Source organism: Acinonyx jubatus, chromosome D2 (assembly GCF_027475565.1).
Source record: "Acinonyx jubatus isolate Ajub_Pintada_27869175 chromosome D2, VMU_Ajub_asm_v1.0, whole genome shotgun sequence".
Lineage (NCBI taxonomy): Eukaryota > Metazoa > Chordata > Mammalia > Carnivora > Felidae > Acinonyx > Acinonyx jubatus.
Window position 1 is genome coordinate 32,638,539 of NC_069393.1, and position 17,840 is coordinate 32,656,378.

The 17,840-nt window shown below is 38.1% G+C and overlaps 1 protein-coding gene across 2 annotated transcripts in view; it reads right to left on the reverse strand.

Moving 5' to 3' along the window:
• The window catches only part of P4HA1 (prolyl 4-hydroxylase subunit alpha 1), an 88,168-nt gene extending 74,035 nt beyond the window's left edge, over positions 1-14,133 (reverse strand). The window contains exon 1 of one of the 2 annotated variants that reach the window (XM_053207721.1): positions 13,918-14,133. The gene's annotated coding sequence lies outside the window, so the exon portion shown is untranslated. The remainder of the gene's footprint in view (positions 1-13,917) is intronic. The other variant, XM_053207722.1, reaches the window with a different exon arrangement.
• Positions 14,134-17,840: the final 3,707 nt, after the last annotated feature.

A 17,840-nucleotide genomic window follows, 5' to 3' on the forward strand; every position in this document is an offset into this window, starting at 1 on the left:
TCTTTCACTGTCCTTAAACCTCTCAATGAATCAAGAACTATTAGTCTACAGATATCACCAAAGTTTGAAAACTACATTTTAAGAATGATAGAGCTTACATAAAAATTCAAATCATTAATCAAATGAAGAATAAATATACCTTTACCTTACATCATGCTGCAAATAAATTCTAGATGGATTAAAGAGCTATAATCAACAAAAAAACAACAAAAAGAAAAGTTACTGGATCTCTAAAAAGAGAATTTCTGAACTTTAAAAATGATACAAACAACCTATCAAAAGACAGATGGAAGTTAAATATGCAAAATAATCTAGGCTCAAATACATTTTAAAAACCCTATAAACTACAAACTAGGAAAATAAAGAAAATAGAGCTCATTAAAGGAGCTCATACAAATCAATAAGACCACTAAGATATTAATAGAAAAGTGGATTAAGAACACAGAAAGTCACAAAAGAAAAACTAAAAATAGTTAAACAAAAAGTTCACTGAGTAATCAAGGACTTTTTTTTTGTCCTTCAAATGAATAATTAAACAAATTTAACAAATTCACAATTAAAAATATTGATGGTGCTATATATATGTCAAGGAACTTAAAATGAGTATGTCCTTTAACTTTTGAATTTAAATAAAAACACAAATTTTAAAAATTAACAAACTCACAGTCATTGCTGGTGAGAATGCAAAATGGTACAGCCATCTTGGAAGACAGTTTAGCAGTTTCTTAAAAAATCAGACATACTCTTACCATACAATTTGGCAATTGTTTCCCTTTGTATATACCTCAAAAAGTTGAAAACTTATGTCCACACAAAACCTGCACATGGATATTTACAGATTTCTTCATAACGGCCAAAACTTGGAAGCAACCAAAATGTCCTTTAGTAGGTAAATAGATAAACGTGGTATACCCAGACAATGGAATATTATTCAGTGTTAAAAGGAAATGAGCTATCAAGCCATGAAGAGACATGAAGCAATCTTAAATGCGTATTACTAAGTAAAAAAAAGCCAATCTGAAAAAGTTATGTACTGTATTATTCCAGTTATATGACATTCTGGAAAAGGCAAAACTATGAAAACCATAAAAAGATCAGTGATTGGGAGATGGGAGGATGAACAGATACAGCACAGAGGATTTATAGGCAGTGAAAATACTCGGTATGATATCATAATGATAAATACATCATTTATTTTTGGACATACATTGTCCAAACTCACAGAATATATAATACCAAGAGTGAATGGGTAATATAAACTATGTATGGACATTAGGCTATTATGATATGTCAATGTAGATTCATTAACTATAACAAATGTACCATTCTGGTGGGGGATGTTGAGGCTACACATGTGTGGGGGTAGGGAGTATATGGGAAATTTCTGTACAGGTTCTTTGCTATGAACCTAAATTGCTTTTAAAAAATAAAGACTTAAAATAAATTAACATCATACAACTCTAACCCTGGTGGAATCTGTATTGAATGAGATTAAGTTTCCACTACTCTGACAGAAAGTCATAAATAAATACTGATCAAAACAAAGAAAAAACTTATCATAATATGATCATAACTATGCATGAAAATATGCAGAGGAAATTCACCAAAATGTAGTTGTCTCTGGAAAGAACATTAGGTCATTTTTTTTCTATTTCTCTGTATTTTCCAGATGTCCCAGGGTATATTTACTTTCATAGTGACAATATATACAAAATAATAAACCTAAAACATCAACTCCCATACTATGTAGGTCACCCTAAGCTTTTAATGAAGTGGTTAACTACTCTCTAATACAAAAAAGTAGCTAACAAATACTATCCACATTACAGCATGCTCCATATTCTAACTCTATATGCCTCCAGATTTCTCTCTCTGCTACAAAGATAGTAAGCTTATATAAAAGCAACCCAGATATCTAGCCATGAACTACAATGTCAGAGTAGTATACTTTTCTATTATCCTTCCTCCTAACAGACATATGATGCAGGCTAAGTCAGTCATTGACACTTATTCCCACGAACATAACGTCTCAGAGGTGGACTTGTGAAATGGTAAAAAGCAGCTCCTTCTGGAGTTGCTAAGCTCATAGGATGCAAATTGGGAGCAACACATTATGATCTTTCCCACTTGTCAAAGACACCTAGGAACCCAATCTATAAACAGAACAAAGTCGTGCAGAGATAATTCCAAGCTCCATAGCCCTGATTCTTCCAATTATTGCTTTGAATCTGTGAGCTACCCCAATAACATTCCAATCCAGCAAGGGAGCTTCTAAATTCCCTTTTTAAGGAATTTTAAGTTAGTTCAAGTTGAATTTCTGTCACTTACAATGGAAAGTTCAGACCCACACAGCATTACCAAACTACCATGCCAACTTAAACTAGTTAATAAAAAGGAAGATAGCCCTATAGAACAGTAGTTCTCAAACTTTAGCTATATCAAAATCACCTAAAGGTCTGAGGTACTTAAATAATTTATACAAGTTCAGGTGATGGTGATATTGATGGTCTGGGGATCACACTTTGAAAACCACCCGATACAAACAAATCACACAAAAGGTGCTCTCCACCTTTAAGACAGTAAAATTTTACTTCAACTTATTTTTTGAAAAATATAATTGAATTTCTAATTACTCTAGTGAATAGTCCTCTAATCTCTTTTAATACTATGTCTCATCCCCATTTTTTCAGAAACCTTAAGGGGTGCCTGGATGGCTCAGTTGGTTAAGCATCAGACTTCAGCTCGTCATGATCTCACAGCTCGGGAGTTCAAGCCCCGTGTCAGGCTCTGTGTTGACAGCTCAGAGCCTGGACCCTGCTTCAGATTCTGTGTCTATGTCTCTCTGTCCCTCCCCCACTCATGCCCATGCACCAGCACTCGCTCTCTCTCTCAAAAATAAATAAACAATAAAATTAAAAAAAAAAAAGGAACCTTAAGTGACATGTTAATAAGCAAGCATATCTTTATCAATCACAGGTTTTTAAAACAATGGTTTCCTTACTTCTGATGTCTTATTTCCATTTACTTCCATCTCCATTCAGTTAACAGCTTGCAATGCAAATCATTACAAGCATCTAAGAGTCAAGCATCCTAAAAGACATTAGGGTTTTATCAAAAATAGCAAGCTCAGTGGGTAAAACATGTGACTCTTGATCTTGGGGTTGTGAGTTTGAGCCCTATGATGGGTGTAGAGATTACTTAAAAAAAAAAAATCTTAAAAAAAAAATAGAAAGATACAAAAGTCTCCTGTTCTAAGTCCTAAAACAAGTTTGAAGTAGAATTTAAATGGGTTAAAGAGGATGCAAGGAAGATAAATCTCAGCTGTCTAAAAAGACTAGACTCAAAAAAAAAAAAAAAAGAGCAGGACCTGGGTGGCTCATTCAGTTAGGTTTCCAACTCTTGATTTTGGCTCAGGTCATCTCACAAGGCTCCGTGCTGACAGCACAGACCTGCTTGGGATTCTCAGTCTCCCTCTCTCTGACCCTCCCTGCTCATGCTCACTTTCTCTCTCTCTCTCTCTCTCTCTCTCTCTCTCTCTCTCAAAATAAATAAATAGAGAGAGAGAGAGAAAGAAAGAGAGAAAGAAAGAGAGCGAGAAAGAAAGAAAGAAAGAAAGAAAGAAAGAAAGAAAGAAAGAAAGAAAGAAAGAAAGAAAAAGAAAGGGGAGGGAAGAAAGCCAAAGAGGAGTCAAAGATACAAAGATAAGTTTATACGGCCATAAAATTTAGTGCTGAAACACTACAGAAAAATTACAGATAATATTTTGGACTTGGTTAGATGGTAGGTTCATCAGTGTTTATTATCTAATTTGTATAACATACATGTACATTACACATAATGTTTAATATGTACGAATATTATATTTTAGAAACTATGAGGACAGATTTCTCCCATACTGTTTTCTAAACAGTTTTCTAAACTGTATGGAAGAAATCTTTCTGGAAAACATATTCTCAGGTAAGCCAGGATAAAAACAAATAGCAAAGTGTAATATTTATCCAAAACTTTCCTACAGTCCTTCTCCCAGGAAAGTCCAATCCCATATAGTCACAGGTCAATCAAACCTGGGAACAGATTTTAAAGCAGTTCTACTACATTGTAAATATTTACAACTTTGAGTTATCAGGATTCACTGAATTGTATGTACAAGTTATTCAATGAGTTACTAGGAACAGAGTACCTGGCAAATAATTCTATTAGCCTTTCATTCTAACATTTTTCTTCCAAGAAAAAAAATTGCAACATTTTAAAAAGTTGGTCTTTCCCAGACAAATCATCAAAAATTAATAAGGCTGACTAAAGAATGCTTGATATTCTAATCTAAACTTTCTCTGACACTAAAAATTTTCCACAGGTCTCCTTGCATCAGTCTCTCCATACCTTCCGTAACTACTCCAAATCTTCTTTTAGAGGGCTCCAACTTAAGTTTACTTAACCTCATACAAATCCCACATTCAACTGTTGGTCTTCCTGACATCTGTGTTAGACTTTAATTTTTTTGACAGTTTTTATAGTCAAAAATTAGGTCTTTTTTTTTTTATAATTTTTTTAATGTTTATTTTTGAGAGAAAGACAGACAGAGCATGAGGGGTAGGGAGGACAGGTGGGCATGCAGAGACTAGGAGACACAGAATCCAAACCGGGCTTCAGGCTCTGAATTGTCAGCACAGAGCCCGATGTGGGGCTAGAACTCATGAACTGTGGGATCTTGACTGGAGCCGAAGTCAGACCCTCAACCAACTGAGCCACCCAGGTGCCCCCAAATTCAGCCTTCTAATTTAGGCTATTACAATGTCGTATATGTCAAGACTTGGCATGTCTCTTCCATATAAGCAGGATGGATTTTCTAAAACAACTGAGTACTTAACTAACAGAACTAAGTTACATTTCTGTTCTTCCCTATAATCCCTCTGGCAAATTGCCATTTGTTTTAACTTAACACCATGAATTCCAGTCATACTTCTGCTCCCAAAGAGAGTGAGCTACAGCTCTAGTAAATACAAGCTGACAGACAAGTGCTTTTATGGTTATGACCAACTTTTCTATCAAAAACTCAGAAATCACGTTAGCCTCTTTCCCACAGCTTTCTGTACTTGAGCAGTGAACCCAGCCATTGGCTTAATTCCAAATGAACAGCATTTTGAAATTTGATTGGAAAGAAGCTCTAAGTCAAGATCACCCTTAACTGAAAGTACTACACAGTCTGTCTTTTGGAGGTTCCTGCAAAATTCAAAGTCTTTCCTGTCAGAAAGAACCTGAGTATACCATTTCAAAAACACACACCTATTTTTGTCCGTGTGGTACTTCTACCGCGATTCCTTTCTTCTGGAAACTGTCCCTTCTACCTTTTTTTTACTGCCCAATCTACCTTTAATTCATCTCCATAGTTTTATCAATCATGTTAAACAGCATGATACTTCTCCCTCACCAAGTGGCCATTCAAAGTTCTTTCCTGGAAATTTTGAAAATAAAATTGAGGAAAAAAAGGGCAGGCACTCTTTGAATGCCTGAATTATATAAAGCTCAAAAGTAACAGACCAAGTTTAGACATATGGGCCAAAAAGTAAATGAAATTTATCTAGAAAGAATAAAAAAATGAAGCAGATATACAGAGAGAAAGATGGACAAGAGACAGAAGAAAACATTCTGATGTTCCAGATACTCTTGAAGTCTAATCACATTCCTAACCTCAATTGTTAAGACAACTCCCTTTCCCCACAATACTTACATGAATTCTACTGTGTGCTAGTATAAGTTGGGTTTCTGTTTAACCCAGAGTCCTAATTAATAGTTTCTCTCATTAACCCTACAGTTAATATTCTTATAGGCAAAATAAATAATACAGTAATTTTTTGTGGCCTGTTAGAAATCCAATAAGTGCCACCTCTGTATCAGAGATACAGAGTTTAGAATATTACTTTAATCCATTTTTAAAAAAATATTTAAATTGGAATTTGGATTCAAAATTGAATTTAAACTTGCTTTGTTTTCCTTTACCAGTATTCTGCCTCACATTTGTTTCTGTGATGGTTATATTATTACCTAGCAAGCACACCTGTGGTTGTGAAAATAGTACACCAAAAAAGAAAATCCTCAGTTACTAATGTAAGATTTGCATAGGTCTTTTAAACAGTTCTAGTTTCCACCTTACACAAAATAACTAGGAAACATGTAAAAATTCAAAAGTGAAATACGTATTTCACTTACACACAATGGAATATTACTTGGCGATCAAAAAGAATGAAACCTTGCCATTTCCAATAACGTGGATGGAACTAGAGTGTACTATGCTAAGTGAAGTCAGTCAGAGAAAGACAAATACCATATGATCTCACTCCTATGTGGAATTTAAGAAAGACACAGATGAACATAGGGGAAAGGAAGGAAAAACAAGATAAAAATGGAGAGAGAGGCAACTGTGAGAGACTCTTAAAAACAGAACAAACTGAGGGTTGCTGGAGGGGTGGTGGGTGGGAGGATGGGCTAAATGGGAGGGATGGGCATTAAGGAGGGCACTTGTTGGATGAGCACTGGGTATTATATGTAAGTGCTGAATCACTGGGTTCTACTCCTAAAACCAATACTACACTGTATGTTAACTAACCTAAATTTAAATAAATAAATTTAAATTTTTTTTCAACGTTTTTTATTTATTTTTGGGACAGAGAGAGACAGAGCATGAACGGGGGAGGGGCAGAGAGAGAGGGAGACACAGAACTGGAAACAGGCTCCAGGCTCCGAGCCATCAGCCCAGAGCCTGACGCGGGGCTCGAACTCACGGACCGCAAGATCGTGACCTGGCTGAAGTCGGACGCTTAACCGACTGCGCCACCCAGGCGCCCCTTAAATAAATAAATTTAAAATAAAAGTGAATAAAATATATTATCAGTTTAAAAAAACTGAACTTAAACTCAATGTTTAAAGTTTCTGTTGCAACTACAAAAGTCAAGTTCTCCTAAACCAGAAACATTTTACAAATAAATATAGGCTGATGGAGAAAGTTTGAGAAAGAAATCAATCTTATTATTTATTATTAAAATGGTGCTATTCTTCAATGACTTTTAAACTGTATAATATACCCCTCAACTATTTCAAACGCTTCAGTTAAAAATGCATAAATTTCCCAATGTAGGAAAAAAGGTCAGGATTCTTGTGTCCAGAATACAGAATATAAAAAAGTTACCATATGTGATATTAAAAGCCCCCGAATTAGTAAGATCCATCAATAATGTCCACCTTTATTTGGTGGTCCCCTTAACAGGAAGCCGAATAAGCAGAAAAGGTATCAAAATATGAGGTCAAATTTGACCATCAGCCAGTAATTTAAAAAAACACCAGTAATTTAGATGGAAGGGTCTAAGAGGATACTTGACACATAGAAGACACTTAAGAAATGATACTTTTGGATGTGAGGCAAGAATTTAAGAATAGATGGACTTGTTGCCAAAGATGTCTCAAGGGATGTAGAAAAAGAAAAGACTTGGTGAATGGTGGGAAGCCCAGGAAACCTCAATCCTGGGCTAAGACAGTGAGAAGGAACAAGTAGCCTAGTCTACTAGCAGACAGCTGCAGACTTTCATAATTTAAGAATTTGAGTAGGAAAAGTGAACAGAGGCAGTGGAAGGGAAAAAGGAAAAGAAGCAACCATTAAATTATGCATGTTTTATTTGTGGCTTATAAATGCTGGTATTTCCAAATATTAACATAGTCTATATATTCTGACTTTAAGAAAGACCTTGCAGCATCTTCTCTTGGCTATATTAACTGGTTTATATTAATGAAACTGAGTATTTAATAACATAAACGTCAATAAATATTGGTTAAATTAAAAAACCAGCAGTAATATAAAAAGCAACAATCCGTTAGCGATTCAAACTCTTAAAACTAGGTTTGTTTTCTACTTTGGAGAGTGGGGAAATATATATGTGGGGAAGTTTTAAAGTCTAATCTCTAAGTTTAAAGATTTTGTATACACACACACACACACATTAAAACTTCACACAGTAATGGGGCGCCTGGGTGGCTCAGTCGGTTGAGCATCCGACTGAGGCTCACTCAGGTCATGATCTCACGGCTTGTGGGTTCGAGCCCCGCGTCAGGCTCCATGCTGACAGCTCAGAGCCTGGAGCCTACTTCCGATTCTGGGCCTGCCACCCCCCCCCCCCCACCTTCTCCCACTCATGCTATCTCTCTCTCTCAAAAATAAACATTAAAAAAAAAAAAAAAAAAACTTCACACAGTAATTAACTACAAAAATGTTACCTGAGAAGTGGAATCACAATTATCTCCACTCAACCTCTGCATTTTAATAACCATTTGATAGAACATTTCTATTTCTGTAAGTAAATAAGTGAGCTAAAAAACAAAGTCAAAGTAGCACAAATTCAAATCATGGACAGAGTTAGCAAAATCCAAATATTCAACTCCCCAGCTCTACTAGTTGACACAATACCACTATCAATCCCTTTTGCTCCAAAACAAATTTCATTTATTTTTTATTTACCTAGGAAGTCCTGACAAGACAATGTTAGTGTCTTCACCACTCTAAGGATATAAGTGAAAAAGTAAAATTTAGATATTTACATTTTAGAATTTTTAAGCTTAAATAAGGAACATGAGGTGATGACAAAATATTCCAAAAGCAGAATTTTCAATGAAATATGTAGATCAGTAGAACAAAATAGAGAATCCAGACACAGAAAATGGATCTGTTTGGGGAGCGCCTGGGTGGCTCAGTCGGTTAAGCAGCCGACTTCGGCTCAGGTCATGATTTCGTGGTCCGTGGGTTCAAGCCCCGCGTCAGGCTGTGTGCTAACAGCTCAGAGCCTGGAGCCTGTTTCAGATTCTGTGTCCCCTCTCTCTGATCCTCCCCCATTCATGCTCTGTCTCTCTCTGTCTCAAAAATACATAAATGTTAAAAAAAAATTTAAAAAAAAAGAAAATGAATCTCTTTGTTTGACAAAGGTATAAAGGCAACTCAATAAAGCAAAAATAGTTTAGAGTAGTAGTTAGATATTCATATGCAAAAAAATTTTTTTATTTGGGCACCTCATATTTCCTAATGGACAATGGGTAGCTCCCTGCCCAGGAATTTATATACATTTTAGGACAAATTCCATTTTTCTTTCCCTCTACTCATTCTAGCCTTCAATTCCCTCCTTTTTTTCTAATGCCAGATCCAAAGCTGTCAAGTTCAGAAAAATATATATGAAATAAAATCACATACACTGGAATAGGGAGAGATAAATTCATGGTTGCAGAAATGTGAATCTAGATACGGGTTTCCATTCAACACATACTCAGATTTAATATCAAGTAAAATGTTGGTACTGTGCTTGTATAGCATGTAACTTTCCTGTCTTATTTCTCCTACAAAACATTTCTCATCACTCTTTGGATTTTCCCATAGGCTACCAGGCACATTATAAATGCTTTTAAAATTAAATTGAGTGGGGGCACCTGAGTGGCTCAGTTGGTTAAGCTTCTGACTTCAGCTCAGGTCCTGATCTTGTAGTCTGTGAGTTCAAGCCCCGAGTCGGGCTCTGTGCTGACAGCTCAGAGCCTGGAGCCTGCTTCAGATTCCCTGTCTCCCTCTCTCTCTGCCCCTCCCCTGCTCATGCTATCTGTCTGTCTGTCTCTCTCTCTCAAAAATAAATAAACATAAAAACAAATTTAAAAAAAAATTTTTTAAATGCTCCCATGTTTAAAAACTAAATAAATTAAACAAGTTAAATTCAATTAAGTGGAATGATTAAGTTAGTCACTACTAACCAGGAACCCTACCTTATTTCAACATTTATAATACATTGGTAATACAGTAAATTGATTTTTTACCCATTCTATTTCCTCAAACTCAGTCTGATCAATTATCGGGAATTAAATAATGTGAATCAGAAAACAGACAACCTGGGTCCAAGTTCTAGTGCTGACAGTTACTGTATTCTTGGGCAAATTACTTGACTTCTCTGAGCCTCAGTTTCCTCATCTGTAAAATGGGGGTGATATAAAACTACCTCACAGAATTATTTTAAGGATCAAATTATATATGAAACAACACTTTAAAAAATATAAAGTACTTTCATTACTATCAAGTAGATTTAAAAAATCTCTTTTTAGAGCCTAGTCCAATGCCCCTAGAAAATTCTTTCAGGGGTAAGAAAAATTACTGATGCTTCAAGGTTTATTGTCAAGTGTTTCTTTTCCTAAGGAAAAAAAATGCAGATAGAAAACTGGTTAAAGTTTATTGTAGCTATACAGGTGTATAAAATAAACCACTAATTTATAGCCTTCTCTTTGCACTACTTATAATGGAGAAACAGTTCAAATGCCCAACAAGAAAAAAAGGATGAGTACATTAATTTAACATATTATAACATTACTATTTAAATGAAAAATAGGTAAACCACCAAAACATGGACATATTTATATGAAACACTAAGCAAGAAGAGGAAGAAGTCTAAGATAGTATGCATTCACAGATGACACTATGTAAGAAGCATGAATCCTGTACTGTATTTTTGCCAATGTCCAACCAAATATACTAATAGTCAAACTTATCATCCAAATCAACATCAGGAAAAGGAATGTTTTTCATTATACCAAGTTCAAAAATTACTGGAGTAATCTTTTTTTTTAAGCTTAGTTATATATTTTGAGAGAGAGATAGCATGAGTTGGGAAGGGACAGAGAGGGAGAGAGAGGGAGAGAGAGGGAGAGAGAGGAGAGAGAAAAAGAGAGAGAATCCCAAGCAGGCTCCACACTGTCAGCACAGAGCCAAATGCAGGGCTCGAACTTATGAACCGTGAGATCATGACCTGAGCTGAAATCAAGGGCTTGACTGTTAACCAACTCAGCCACCGGGGCACCCCATTGCTAGAGTAATTTTAATGAAGACTTTTGAATTTCTAGTTTTTATTAAGGCACAATATTTGGCCAGAAAAAAACTAATGAGAAGATAGCTTCAATTTATACAAATAAATTTCATTGAGTAGAAACATGAATGAAGTTTTAACTAGTTTCACAAATACACATGCACACTTTATTTGGCTTGTCTCTTACATATTCATATATTGTACACACACCATTATGATTTAATTATAAGATTTAAGTTCTCACTGTAAGAAGAGGACTGGTTTAATGCCAAAGGCCTATGCAATTTATTTTTGTTTACATTCAAGCATTTTCCACTTTCAGAATAGAACCAAAGAGATATTACAACAGAGATATTACAACACAGAAGGGGAAGCCAGAAGGGGGAGTAATGTAATATACGATTGCCTAGGCAATTTAGCAACTTAATAATTCTTTAACTTCTGTTAAAACTCTTTCAGCAAAAGTTTATTATTGTCATCTATATACTCAAGTCCAATCAGACTTAGAAGCTCAGTTCCATTTTCATAAATATTCAAGAAATACTGCATCAAGATACCTAGATGTACTTAAAGATTAACTTTTTTTATCCTTATGATAATTTACAGATGTGTGGGGTTGGGGGAGGGGAGTATCTATAAATGGTATAGAATATTCCATGCAGATGTTTGCACTTGCATTTTCTGACCCAGGATCCATACCTCTGTCAGATTCTCAATGGATTTCATGACCTTAAAATAAGTTGAGAACTGTTACTATGTATCTCACAGGGCACATTTTCAAACCTAAGAGCAGTAATTATATCCCAGTTGATAATTATTTGCTAAATAAATTAAGGCATTCCTTCCACAGAAAAGAAGGCTTGCAGCTTTACCACTGGGTCCCCAGAATAACTCTTGCTGCATCCCTGGAATAAAAGCAGGAGTTTGAACTTAATTACCTTATGAAAGACACTGCTTGTCAGTATACAACCCGCTCTGCAGTATTAGAAAAGGTTAACTAACATCTCTTTATCAAAAAGCCAAGATTCGCCTGCAACAACCTGGACCACCTAGGTGACAGAAAAGCTTTCTTTTTTCAATAGTCTTTTGCACTGTCTAAATTGTTCTATGGTAATTAAAAGTTATATATATTTATTTTATCTGTTTTACTACCTTAGTTACCAAGACACAAAATGCCAAATGTAATTATCTGCTTACCAAAGTCCTGGCTTTTAGTACTTCAAAATAAAACTCATTTTAGGATCTCAAAGGAAACAGCATAATCCATCTAAAATGACACAAAGTAGTCCTCTTCCTAGTTAGTCTATGTTAAAAAAAGCACTTGCCATCAGCTATCTAAAATACTGGCAGGACTTAAGGCATAACGTTTCAAAACCAAAACTGATATGGCTTTTAAAGGTAAGTGATAAAACGTACACTTCCCACAAAAAGGAAAAGGTAAAATTCAAGGTTCTTAAAATTCTGAAATTATACTCACAGGCCAAAAAGCCAAAGTTAAAGAAAAAAAACACATAATGTCTATTTAACCTTTAAATGGAGGCAAAACATGTTAACGGTTGTTCACTTTCAGCTTATTGAATATTTTCTTAAGGTATGTATCCTTAAGGTATGTATCCATTTGCTCCATAGAAACTCGACCAGAAAATCCTTTCAGAAGGTTTTATAAATTAGATTCCAATGTTCCTGCTATTTCATCTGATTATTTCAGAAGACTAGCCTCATTCATAAGGCTATTCACACATCTAAACCTAAAAGTGGAAACACGTTTCTTCCCAGAAACGTTTTTTTTTAATGAGCAAAAACTATGAAAGAACACTGCTGCCACGTCTTTTCCCCTCCCCCACTCACGTAGTGGCTGTTTCATCCCTTTGGAGTGCATTCCAAGGGAAAGTCCGGGAGCCACAGCTCTCGGAGAAACCAGAAACAGTTAAATTGAAATTGGCAAGCCTCTGTGGCCTTTCAGATCAATTCCTAAAAGGAGAGCTAGCTTCTTCATCATCCCTTTCTTAAAGCAAACAGCGCAAAATTCCAAGAGTCTTCACTCCCCGGAACGCATGTTTGTGTCTAAAAACTGAACTGTATTTAATACATTCGATTATTTAGGAGAAATAGTCCCCTAGAAATAGGCGAGATGGTACCATTCATCCTCCCCCTTTAAAACATGTATCTGGGGGGCCATTCGTGCAATCCAACTCAAAATTCTCACACAACCATGGAACTCGTTTTAATGATGTGGACTTTTAGAAGCAGCAAACTCTCTGCTGAGAGAAAGAAAGTGGGGGTGGGGGGGTGTGCGTAGCTCTTGTGCCTTTAAAAAAAAATCGTGGAGGAAGAGGGAAGGAAGAGCAGCTTTCCCGACGACCGGGTGATCTGACAGCCGCCTTCTTCAACCGAGCAGCCCGAAACTCGGCGCCCCGGGCTGCATCTAGCTGCTCCAGCAGCACCGCTGCGCGCAACAGATGAGTCGAGCCTGAACTTCTCCAGCTGGGTCCGCTTCCCAGACCCGACGACTTTTCGACAGGGTAGAAACGCCTAGAGTGCTTCAGCTCCTGCTCTAAGCTTTAAAACCCGCTCTTTACCCGGCCACATGCTAACCATCTGCGGCGGTGGAGGCCAGAAACCCACGCCCCGCCCTCGCGTTCCCCCCAGCTTTTGTAGGGAGGACCAGGTATGAGGAGAGCTCGGAAAAATCAACAGGGCTTGAGCCCTCCCCGGGAAGGAAGGAATATTGAAGAAAGTCCTGGTCCCCAGGGCGGAGACAGAGACTGCCGCAGCCCCAACGGTCGGGGGCGCCGACCAGGCAGGAGACGGGAAGGGGAGCACGGAGAAGGGCAGTAGGGCCTCTGGGGCAGCCAAGGGGCGCGGGACGCGAGGCCGAGTCTCCAGAAATGAAAGTATTAAGGCCACTGTGGTAAACTGGAGAACCCTCCGCTCCCAAGCCATCCCACCAGAGAAGGGAGGGACCGGGCCGCCACAGCCGTCCGAGAAGGGCCACAGCGGTCCTAGGGCCGAAGCTACAGCCCCCAGGGTCGGGGAAGCGTCTCACCTGGGAAGTGGGGCGTGAGGGGCGGCGCGTTCTTCAGTCCCCTGTAGCCTGCTCTTGGGCCCGATACCTGCTCCTTCCCCTCAGCCCGCTGGCGGCGCGACTGGGCAGCAGAGGGAGCCAGTTAGCCCTTTTATAACCTCTAGGCTGCGACGGCAGCGCTAGGGAGGAGGCGACTGCAGCCCTCGCTACGTGAGCTCGATCACACCAGCGCCCCGGAGACTGCGCAGGCGCCCTGCCCGCACCTCCCTCCGGTCCGCGCCCGCGGCCCACACCCGTACTCCCACCAGCCCCGGAGTCCTAGGCAGGAGGGGGACAGCGGGCGGGCCTGGGGTTGTGATGCGCCTGCGCAGGCTTCTCGCCACGCCACCGTCACCTTCGTTACCTCGGATTTGCCTCGCTGCTGTTCATCAGGTTGTTTAACGCCTTAATTTCAAGATCAGCCTAGGCCTGGGCGTCGAAACCACCAGCAATGAGATAACTTAAATATGAGAAGAGGAACATGGGAGCGTAGAAAATGAAGCTAAAAAGAAGCCTCGGGTGGAAAATAATACAATGCATTCCCTGTTAGTTTGTCTGCTGCCTTGGCCCTGAGGCTTTTTGCTTTATCCCCTTTTTCACCTCTTATGTCATTTTATACGAATCTCACTCTATCTGCCACCTTTATACTTTATCAGTAGATAATGGACTGTGGGCTCCGGAGACAGATTGTTGGGGTTCAGTTCCCAGCTGAGCTGGGCGTGAACCTGTCTTTATCTCAGTTTCCTTGTCTGTAAAACGGGAAAGATGGTAGGTATCCCATAGGATTGCTGTGAGAATTAAATGAGATGATGTATGTAAAGCACTTCGTGCATTCCTAGCACGCAGAAAGGACTGAGCAAATACTGAGTAAATACTAGATGGTGTCGTTATACCCTATAAGGCATCCAATCTTGTGTTTGGTCTTATTCTAACATTTGCCTTGGCCATTATAGTCCTAAAAGAAGAAAGCCTTGCTATCAGGGAGCAGATAATGAAGGAGATACTTTGACCCTTGTCAGTAAAAGAGAAGAATGATTTCTCTAAGATTTGTGATTCATTAAAAATTGTTTCTAAAGTTTTCCATGTATGCCAAAAACCTTAGCAAAAATTAACATTTGACTCTTATCTAGGAGGCAGATTTGATTAAATAGATACAGAGAGCGGGTACTTTGGAAGCTCTAGGCATCCAGAAAGTACATATGATGATGTCTAACTCAGAGGTTCTCAAAGTGTAGTTGGGGGTCCACAAGGTCAAAATTATTTCATACTAAGACTGGGCTTTTCCAGAGTCTACATGTTAGGTGATATTGCAACAGATTCAATGCAGAAGCAGATATGAGAATTCTATTAAGCTAGATATGGAGATTTGCAGAAATGTAAAATACGACTCTTCTCACTAAATGCTTTTTGCTTTGAAAGAATAGTTATATTTCATTAAAATTTGTTATTTATGCTAACATGTAACAGCTTTATTGTTCTTTATTTTCAAATGAATTAATAAATATTTTATATGTTTATTTTAACTCCTAATACCATTAATGTTGATAGATATCTTCAAAAAGCTTTTTGGAGCCCTCAGTACTTTTTAGGAGTGAGATGGTCATGAGATCAAAGAGTTAGAAAACTTTTAGTCTAAGCAAAAAACAGAGCCCTTTGACACAAGAGGCAAATCTTACCTCAAATGGAGGTGTAATCAACATATCCACTGACCCTGTCTGAGCTGACTGAAAATTGACAATCCACCCTATAAATAAAATGGCCCCAGACCCTGAGGCAGATTTACTGTGAAGCTAAGAAAACTTCAACTTGGGGGGGGAGGGGTGAGGAGAGGGACTTCATTGGCATTCGCCTTTTACAAGGCTCTGGAAGGGGCCCTAGCAGTATATGCACACAGTTCACAAAAATTTTAACTGCAATCTTTAGACTGCAAACTCTTTCTTCACCGATTTCTCCTCTGTCACACTTCCCCGTGTCCAGTGGTGTAGGAGTGGCTAGCAGGCATTTTTTAAATTTAGCCCCAGGAAGTTGAGTTAGAATACATTTGGTTTGAGTTTAGTGGGATATATTTTTGTAACGCACAGTTACTTCTATGCATAGTTAAAATATTGCCAGCTGTCCCAGTGTAGGAATGGCATCCAAGAATACTACCACCCATTGTGCCAACCCACCCATCATTGTAAAACAAAGGTGCAGGGCCAGACATTTTATAGCTATTTGAATGTATCCTATGTTTTACCATCAAAAAATACGTATAGTGGAGCAGAAACAAAGCTGAAACTTAGGGAGCCTGAAGATAATCTGCGGGAGATTCTTCTAATTACTTGGGTCCATAAAAATGTTTTAAAAGTAGCCTCTACTCCCAATGTGGGGCTCAAAGTCACAACCCCAAGATCAAGAGTCACATGCTCTACCAACTAACCCAGCCGGGTGCTCCTGGATTTGTAAAATATTTCTTTTTTAACATTTTTATTCATTTTTTGAGAGACAGAAACAGCATGAATGGGAGAGGGGCAGAGAGAGAGGGAGACACAGAATCTGGAGCAGTCTCTAAACTGTCAGCACAGAGCCCAACACAGGGCTCAAACACACAAACCATGAGATCATGACCTGAGCCGAAGTCAGATGCTTAACCGACTGAGCCACCCAGGTGCCCCTTGTTTTTGTTTTTGTTTTAGAGAGAAAGAGCATATGAGCGGGGGAGAGGGGCAGACAGAGAGGAAGAGAGCCTGACACAGGGCCAATTCCACGACCCTGAGATCATAACCCAAGCCAAAATCAAGAATCACTCAACGAACCTAGGTGCTTTGTCAAAGGCAGTTTTAATCAAACTGCATTCACATATAAGAAACAATTAGAAATCATTTGAGAGAGTAGATAAGTATTGAGTTGTGAGAATTATAAAATACTACATACTTTACTTGAGAGGAGAAATAATAAAGTTGAATTTGATAAAATAGGTAAGTGTGGATAGGTTTTCCAGCAGGGGATTAAGATGATGGAAGCAATATTTTAGAATATTATGCTATGTGAATTAGAAAAGAAGGAACATGGAGTCTAGATTAGTAGTCCAAGATTCATTGAATAAATATTTATGGAATGCCTACCAACTGTGTCTAAGACATTGCCTACTGAGCTGTGGAAGATCAAACTTTAATTAGGCAGTTTCTTAAAGAGTTTATAAATTTATTGGACAGAGTGATATATGATTCCTGCTGTCATATAACTTGGAGTCCTTTGAAGAAAACTGACAATACAGTAAATAAGTACATATATAGATACATATTAATTATAATAAAATAAACTAAGGTGCTATGGAAAAAGAATAACAGTAGGGACATAATTTAGATAACTAACACAGGGAAAGTGTCGCTGAAGAAGTGACACATAAACTGAGACCTGAGTTGGCCAGATGAAGTGTGTGAACAAGAGCATTCTAAAGAGAGAATAGTAAGTGTGAGGAGCGTGTGACAGGAAAAAACTTGATGCATTTGAGAAGCTGAAAGAAATTCAGTGTGCTTGTGGTTCCATAAGCAAGGGAGAAACGAGGGTGACTGGTATGCAAAGGCTAGATTATGAAGGGCCTGTTTAGTACTGAAACAAGTACAATGGAAAGGCACTGAAATATTTTATTTTTTAAATTTTATTTATTTTTTTATTTTGAGAGAGAGAGAGGGCATGAGCAGGGAAGGGGCAGAGAGAGAAAGAGGGAGAGAGAGAATCCCAAGCAGGCTTCACACTCAGCACCTACCATGATGTGGAGCTCAATCTCACAACCATGAGATCATGACCTGAGGCAAAATCCAGAGTCAGATGCTTAACCAACTAAGCCACCCAGATGTCCCTGAGGTATTTTAAATAGTGTGGTAATATTATGTTATTTACTTTCACAAAGGAAAAATGCAATG